Here is an 8335-nt window from a genome sequence, read left to right on the forward strand (position 1 = left end):
TGTCTGCAGGAACCGAGGTTGGGCGCAGTAATGGTCCAGATGCTATTAAAAGCAAAGGCAGGAGGATGTGCGCTGGGTTAGAAGGGAAAATTCATAGCTCCACTGATACGCCATGATAAATAATTATGAGTTATTAATTTTAAATTACATCTTTAATGCGTTGCATGATTTTAATTCCCCCTACAGTATTAATATCGGACTGGCTTTGATTAATTTAAAGCAGAACAGAAAGGTGCCAATTAAGGGAACTAGCTGGGAACTTTAGGTGTTTATATCTGTCTCTTGATAGCCCCCACGGTGGGGGGCAAGGTCATTGCTCAAGGGAAGCGGGTGATTATCCAAGAGAACCCAGGGTGGGCTGTGTCAAGAAGAGTGGGAGATGGATGTTAACCCTTTCTGCGTCTTCGAGTGCCGGGAAGGAGAGAGAGAAGGATGGGAAAGCAGAGGCGGCTGTACAAGAGCTTGGAATGAGCGCAAAGCAGGTCGGCACAGGCTGGACATCCCATGGCCACAGAGAAGACTCTGAGGGCCAGGACTCCTGGGTTCTAGGGTTTGCTGCATCACCCCAGACCAGAGCTTTGACCTCCCTGTGCCTTTATAGATTTCAAGACCTGGAAAAAGAGAAGCTCACACTCAGTAAATATGAAGCCATAAGTCAAAGAGTTGCCTAACTAGCTAAATGGTAGCAGAGTAATGCATGGGACAGAAGCCCACTGTTAGTTAATGGCATACATAGAGATGATTTGGGGTAGCTGAGGGGCAAATGTTTTATTTTATTTTACAGCTAAACATTCACTTTCATGTATGCTAGAAAGATATACATAACCAGCCCACTGAATTCACGATTTCATAGATGATATTGCTTAGGTTGAGGCTAAATTTAAGGGGAAAAAGAACAACCCAAAACAAAGTGTTGAGTAATAGTAGTATTTGGTGTGTGGCTATGGCAAAAAAGAATAATAATGATGCTTGTGATGATGATACAGAAGTAACTAGGTTAGCATCATCAAATTAATGTCATTACAGCCACATATGACAGCAAGCCCTAGGTTTGGGAAAAGGAGATAGCACTTGATAAATACTAAGCAATGAATCAAAGCATTTTCTATTCAGCTCAATGGTGAGAGGGTAATGCCTAGTATTAGATACTGTTAGGATATAGCACCAATGAGGATACCCTTTTTTGGGTGGGAGGGTGGATATTATTTCACTTAATAGCAGTGTTTAGTGGAATCAAACTTTTGGTTTCATGACTAGTATCACTCAGGTTAAGGTTATATTTAAATTTTCTTTTTAAAAACTGTGATTCCAAACAAAAGCATCATTTTATGGGGTATGTGACTATGGCAAGTCATAATAATTATGTTGATGATACACGAGTAACTGAGGTTGGTGAATATCAAATTAATGTCACTACAGCCCCATGATAGAAATCCTAGTCGGGGCTCTGAATTAATGACCCTGGATGTGAGTGAGCTGAAAAAGAAGCCACCACAAGCCACTGTGTGAATTTATGACCCCCTTCTTTTCCATGACAGAACAGCCTTGATATTGCCAGAGCTCTTTCCCATTTGGTACATCTGATCCTTAAAATAAGGTATGCCGTGCCGAGGAAAGTGCCTACGTCACGGCGGGTGCCTGATCTGATGGTGGAGCTCCCGGAGGGAAGGAAGCAGGAGCAAGAGAAACCAGGATGGAGTGGAGGAAGAGATAATAGCAGGAGTTTATCAACCCTCACATGACTGTCCCACACCAAGCGCTGTTTCAAGTGCTCAGCATGGACCACCCCATTTGGTGCTCTCACAACAACCCTATGAAGCAGGTGTTAGACATTCTCCTTGGTCCTGATTACAAATGAGGTCGCTGAGGCTCAGAGAGGTGAAGCGACTTGCTTGAGGTCATCCAGCTGGGAGGCCACAGAGCCAGGCATTGTGCCTACCCATATTTTATAGAACCTGCACAGAGAGGTTAAGCAACTGGCCCAAGGGCACACAGACATTAAATGGCTGAAAGCCAGGCAGTCCAGCTCCAGAGTGTCGGCTCTGAAACACAGAACCATATGTCTTATAAAAGAGATACCCAATATGTAGTTGGGGAAAACTGAGACCTAACACGTGCTAGTCTAAGGGCACCAACTCAGAGTAGGATTGAACCCGTGTATCAGGACTCCCTGCCCCAAGTTCTGGCCTTCCCAGGCGAATGTCTGCATGACCCCATTAACACTGAAGAAAGGTCTCATAGCAGGCTGAATCCTGTCCAGCACACAGTAGGTGTTTCCGCGTGGCCTCCTCCACCCTGGCTCTGCTCACTCGGGACTCTGCTCCCTGGCCGGCTAGGATCCCACAAGAAGCCTCTGGGGCCTCCCCGGCTCTGGGGGCGTCCGGAAGCCCAACCCAAAGCCCCAAGCTCAGGTTTCCCAGCGGAGCTGCGGAAGCGAGACAATCGCATTAGGTCCCTGGAGCGGATTTGGCAGCCTTGTCATGCCCTTGAAAGACCAGGATCGGCCGCTGGACAGCGGGAGCGGCCGGAACTGGTGCCCGTTCAAAGCTCCTTCCTCCAGCGGCATTAAAGATGGATTAGAATTCAGAGGGTTAGAGAAGGGCCACTGAAGCCAGCCTTCGTCCCAGATAAGATGGCCACGCAGGTGGGAGCTTCCTGTCAAGGGACAGCCGGGTCCAGAGACAACAGCAACGGCCACAATAACAAGAATCGTGAGCACCTACCAGGAGCCAGTGCTCTCTAAATGCTATAAGTCACTTGTCTTAACTCTCACGGTCCCCAGATGAGAAGACCAAGACACAGAGAGATCAGTCAATCAGCCGCGGCAACCCAGCTGGTTACAGGGCAAAGCTCAGATTCGGACTCACCAAGGACACATTTCGTGCTTTTCACTTGCCTGTCCCCCAACAGTGATGAGTTAACTGAACAATTGGCTAAGTCCCTGTCTTCCTTCTGGAGGAGGGAATGCAACCCACTGCAGTATTCTTGCCTGGGAAATCCCATGGACAGAGGAGCCTGGTGGGCTACAGTCCGTGAGGTTGCAAAGAGCCAGACACTGCTGAGCATACACGCACTGTCTTCCCTGCTGCTTACAAAATCAAGGCCAAGTTCCAAGTGTGTTTCACTCCCATCATATCTCCAGGGTCAAGCAGAGTGAGGAGTACAAAGATCACACGGCAGAAGGTGTGAATGGGGGGGTGGAGGAACACTAGGGACCAGTTTTGTCACCTACGGCACCATGGTTCAATAATCAACAAATGTAAACTGTATGTAGTAAACATCTCCCTTCTATCACCAACTCATGACAACCACTGTTATTGGCTTTTTGTATATCCACCTGGAGATGTTCTCTGATTTTATAACATTTATAATAATTTTCATGCCTCAGTTTTCCCGACCTACTTCTTATTATCCTTCTAAACTCAGCACCGGCTGACTGTGTAAAGCAGAGTTTCCCAACATCCAGGCCATGGCCCAGTACTAGAATGGGCACACACAGCAGGAGGTGAGCAGTGGGATAGCAAGCGAAGCTTCATCTGTATTTACAGCCACTTCCCATCATACACTTCGGGTGTCAGTGTCTCCCATCACCCCCAGATGGGACCATCTAATTGCCCAAAAACAAGCTCAGGGCTCCCACTGATTCTACATTGTGGTGAGTTGTATAATTATTTCTTTATCTATCACAATGTTACAGTAATTCAAAAAGATGAAAGTGTTAGCCACTCAGTGCTGTCTGACTTTTGCAACCCCATGGACTGTAGCCCACCAGGCTTCTCTGTCCATGGGATTCTCCAGGCAAGAACACTAGAGTAGGCTGCCATGCCCTTCTCCAGGGGATCTTCCTGATCCAGGGGTCAAACTGGGGTCTCCTACATTGCAGGCAAATTCTTTACTAAACTGGGCCACTAGTGCACAATAAATGTAATGTGCTTGAATCATCCTGAAACCATCCCCCGGCCCTCGTCTGTGGAACAATTGTCTTCCAAAAAACTGGTCCCTGGTGCTGAAATGGCAGGGGACTGATGGTGTGGAGGCTGTGCTGTCAACGCCACTTCAAATCACGTCTGTGATGTCTCCACCACCTTTGGCACATAATTTCTGCTCTCTGAGCCTTATTTTCTTCATCTGTGAAATGGGCATGATAATGTGTCCCTGATGGGGGTTATGATGAAGCATAAACAACGTGCATGAACAGTGTCGGCTATATAATTGCTAAATGCTTTGTCTGTATGAGTACTGTTGTTGTTGTTAGCTCAGGAAGGCACGATTTGCTCCGCTGGTCTCAAGACTTCTGGGATCCCCAATGGGAAAGGGCTTTCCTTCCCTGGGAGCCAACTGACCATCTGCCAGGAGGGCTCTCTGTTTAACAAGCTCTTATCATCTTTGCTGTGATCACGACTCCCTTCCCTGCCCGGGCTGTCCTCTGGGGCCCAGCCGCCTCTTAGACTAAGCCCCTGCTGAAGCTCTGAGGATCCAAGCGCCTGACCTGCATTTCAATACACCCAGCCTGTCCCTGAGCTTGAGTACATCCTGAGACCTGCTCCAGGAAGGCAGTTGCACATTCTCTGTCCTTCCAGAAGCTCCTGCTTCCCCATCACCAGAAACAATGATTCATCCCAGTCTTTCACTCAATAAATATTTACTGCATCCTCCACTATTTGTGGAGCCCTGTCGTAGACCTCATAGCAATTGTCGGTAACATCTGACCGCTGCTTCTGAATCTCCAGTGCTGTTAGGGCTTCTTGAAAGGAAGTTGAAATGCTTGGCCAAAAACAGGGTCATTAGACCCAACTTATGATTAAGCAAGGGCTTCCCTAGTGGCTTAGCAAGGTAAAGAATGTGCCTGTTAATGCAAGAGATGCAGGTTTGATCCTTGGGTCAGAAAGATCCCCTGGAGAAAGAAATGGCAACCTACTCCAGTGTTCTTGCCTGGGAAATGCCATGGACAGAGGAGCCTGGCGGGCTATAGTCCACGGGGTCGCAAAGAGTTGGACACGATTGAGCAACTAAACAACAACAAACAGTTAAACAATCCACTTGCTTCTACAAGTTCATCTAAAGTCTCTGTCTTAGGGAACCCTAGGTGAGTTCTCTAGAAGCACATTTGTGATGGGGTTTCATAAAGAGTCAGTGACTGACTGAGAAAGCTCTCAGATGACACTCGAGGGGAATGAGGGAGGAAGGAATGGGCAAGGGGAGAAGCCAAGCAAAGATGCGACATCTAGTCCCAACCTGATCCCCAAGGGAGCTCTGGATGGTAAACTGCACCGCAGAGCCTGTCCCACCTGAAGGCAAGGGGGTGGGGTTCTATACCCCCACATGAGTCATCCATTGGCTACAGGCCACCCAGGTGTCTTGGGGACGCACATGTCATTCCAAGGCAGTTCCGACAAGGCCGCTTCCATCATCGTCCAGGGCAGTCCTCCGGGGAAAAGTTGCAGGAGTGAAAGCAGAGTAGCAGCACCTGCATCAGCTGAGGGGTGGGCCCACCAAACCAGAAAAGAAGCCCCATGGAAAGAGACGGGGCCCCTCTGTGCCCCGTGGGATGAGATAAAGTCTGGGGATGGGGGTGGGGTGAATACCCTTCCTTGGGGTCCTTTTCTGTTCGGGTTTCTGCATCACGTCTCTTTCCCTGTCTCGGCTTCTGGGAGCCTTGACTACGTCACTGGTAGCATGACTCTCCCTTCGATGGATGAGAGGCAAGGTCCCTTGCCCAGGCACAGGCACGGCACAGGTGGCGGAGCAGGATTCGACCCTGGTGTGTCTTAGGATCATGCTCAGGCTTGGCTGATCTCGGCGGAAGCCCGTTGCAGCTGAACACCTGCCCTGCGGGGGGAGGCAGAGGACGTGTGGGCACTCCATCAGGAGTTGAGGGGAGCTGGGTCACAGAGCCCCTCTCCAGCAAAGACACAGGACCTGCCCTTTGGGATGTCACTGGGCAAGCAGGGAAACAAGAGATGGGGCGGGGGACAGGGGAGGAAGGAATGAACTGGAGACTCTTCCATCAGGGAGGGGGGCAGGGGACCACCCACACTCCAGATGGGCCAGGGTCTCAGGTGGCTGAGCTACCCAGCCCTGAGTCAGACAGAGCCAGCTTCACTCTCCACTTCAGGGTACTCAGTGTTCCAGCAGTCATCGGGGACATCGAGACCTGTTCTCGTACTGGCTCAGGGCACCTGCCACTGAGACGGCACGGCTGAGCCAAGGATATCTGCAAGCGGCCAAGAGCACCCCACATGCTGTCAGGGGCTGCTGGCTTTAAAGGTCACACCCAGAGAGAGAGGCTTTCCTGCACGCCCTTGTCTCCCAGACATGGATGCCCTGAAAGAAGGAATGCCAAAGGCCGTTCTGTCTATGTGTGCGTGCTAAGTCGCTTCAGTCATGTCTGCCTCTTTGTGACCTCATGGACTGTAGTCCGCCAGGCTCCTCTGTCTGTGGGATTCTCCAGGCAAGAATACTGGAGTGGGTTGCCATGTCCTCCTCCAGGGGATCTATCTGACCCAGGGATCAGATCCTCGTCTCCTGCCACTCCTGAATTGCAGGCGGATCCTCTACCACTGAGCCACTGGGGAAGCCCCATGCTGCCTATCCCTACTTCTCAGTAGGGTCTCTGTCCCAAACCCTGCATTAGGGAGTGTTGCTGACATTTACCCATCATCCCTTCCAGACAGAATCCATTCTCTCTACAGACTGGCAGATTGGTCCATGTCATCACACCAGTCTCCCAGCGTCTAAACACATCTCCTTGCTTGGAAATGTAATGAGGGAGATGTCAACTCACTCATTCCATGCAAATGAATTGAGCATCTACTATGTGCCAGGCTCTGTGGGATCCAGCGATGGACAGTTTAATTGGGGGTGGAGGGATACAGTCCAGAAATAGTAAACACACAGCTAATGTGTGTCAAGTCGCTGATAACAGGATTAACCCTGCAGAGGCAGGGCACTTAATTAACTTTGGGGACCAGAGAAGGGAAGGGAAGACAAGGTTCTTAAAGGGACAGGTCGATGGAGCTCATCCTGTTCAGTGATCAGCCGGGACTCAACCAAAGGCATACAATCTCTCATTCAATAAGTATTGATTGAGTATCTACTGTGTATCCAGCACCATGCCAGGTACTGGGTAGACAGGGATGAGTGAAACAGACAAAAATCCCAGCCCACGTGGAGATGGCACTCTTGTGTGAAAGATTAACCACTTGGGCACTCTGTGCGTGCCGACCGCTGGGGACCGTGCCCGGCGAGGCCCGGAGCCTCGCAGTTTGGCCAGCCATGTTCCTCTCCGCGGCGCTACGGGCCCGCGCGGCCGGCCTCACCGCCCACTGGGGAAAACATATAAGAAATCTGCATAAGACAGCTGTTCAGAATGGAGCTGGAGGAGCCTTATTTGTGCACAGAGATACTCCTGAGAATAACCCAGAAACTCCATTTGATTTCACACCAGAAAACTATAAGAGGATAGAGGCCATTGTGAAAAACTACCCGGAAGGGCATAAAGCAGCAGCTGTGCTTCCAGTTCTGGATTTAGCCCAGAGACAGAATGGATGGCTGCCCATCTCTGCTATGAACAAGGTTGCAGAAATTTTACAGGTACCTCCAATGAGAGTGTATGAAGTAGCAACTTTTTATACAATGTATAATTGAAAGCCTGTTGGAAAGTATCACATTCAGGTCTGCACTACTACGCCTTGCATGCTCTGAAACTCAGACAGCATACTGGAAGCCATTCAGAAAAAACTTGGAATAAAGGTTGGAGAGACTACACCTGACAAGCTTTTCACTCTTATAAAAGTGGAATGTTTAAGGGCCTGTGTAAATGCACCAATGGTTCAAATAAATGACAACTACTATGAGGATCTGACACCTAAAGATATTGAAGAAATTATTGATGAACTCAAGGCTGGCAAAATCCCCAAACCTGGGCCAAGGAGTGGACGCCTCTCCTGTGAGCCAGCTGGAGGTCTTACCTCTTTGACTGAACCACCGAAAGGACCTGGGTTTGGTGTGCAAGCAGGTCTTTAATTTATATCCAGCTGTAAATATGTCAGTGGGGAAATAAAATATGAATCTCCTATCTAAAAAAATAAAATAAAATAAATTTAAAAATTCAAAATTAAAAAAAAATTAAAAACACCACTTGGGGACACAAATAAGTACATATTATTAATAACAGCTACTGATGTATATTAAGGCTTCATCTCTACCAGGAAGTGTTAGGTGCAGACATGCAGGAGGACACAAAATAGTAAGGACCGCTGCCCTCCCCCCAAAATGTTGTTCTTTTGTCGCTAAGTCATATCTGACTCTTTTGCAACTCCATGGATTATAACCT

The 8335-nt window shown here is 48.9% G+C and overlaps 1 pseudogene; it reads left to right on the plus strand.

Annotated features, from left to right (window-relative positions):
- Positions 1-7255: 7255 nt before the first annotated feature.
- On the plus strand, positions 7256-8101 carry LOC110133733 (NADH dehydrogenase [ubiquinone] flavoprotein 2, mitochondrial pseudogene; annotated as a pseudogene).
- Positions 8102-8335: the final 234 nt, after the last annotated feature.

This window comes from Odocoileus virginianus, chromosome 12, assembly GCF_023699985.2.
Source record: "Odocoileus virginianus isolate 20LAN1187 ecotype Illinois chromosome 12, Ovbor_1.2, whole genome shotgun sequence".
In the NCBI taxonomy this organism is placed as follows: domain Eukaryota; kingdom Metazoa; phylum Chordata; class Mammalia; order Artiodactyla; family Cervidae; genus Odocoileus; species Odocoileus virginianus.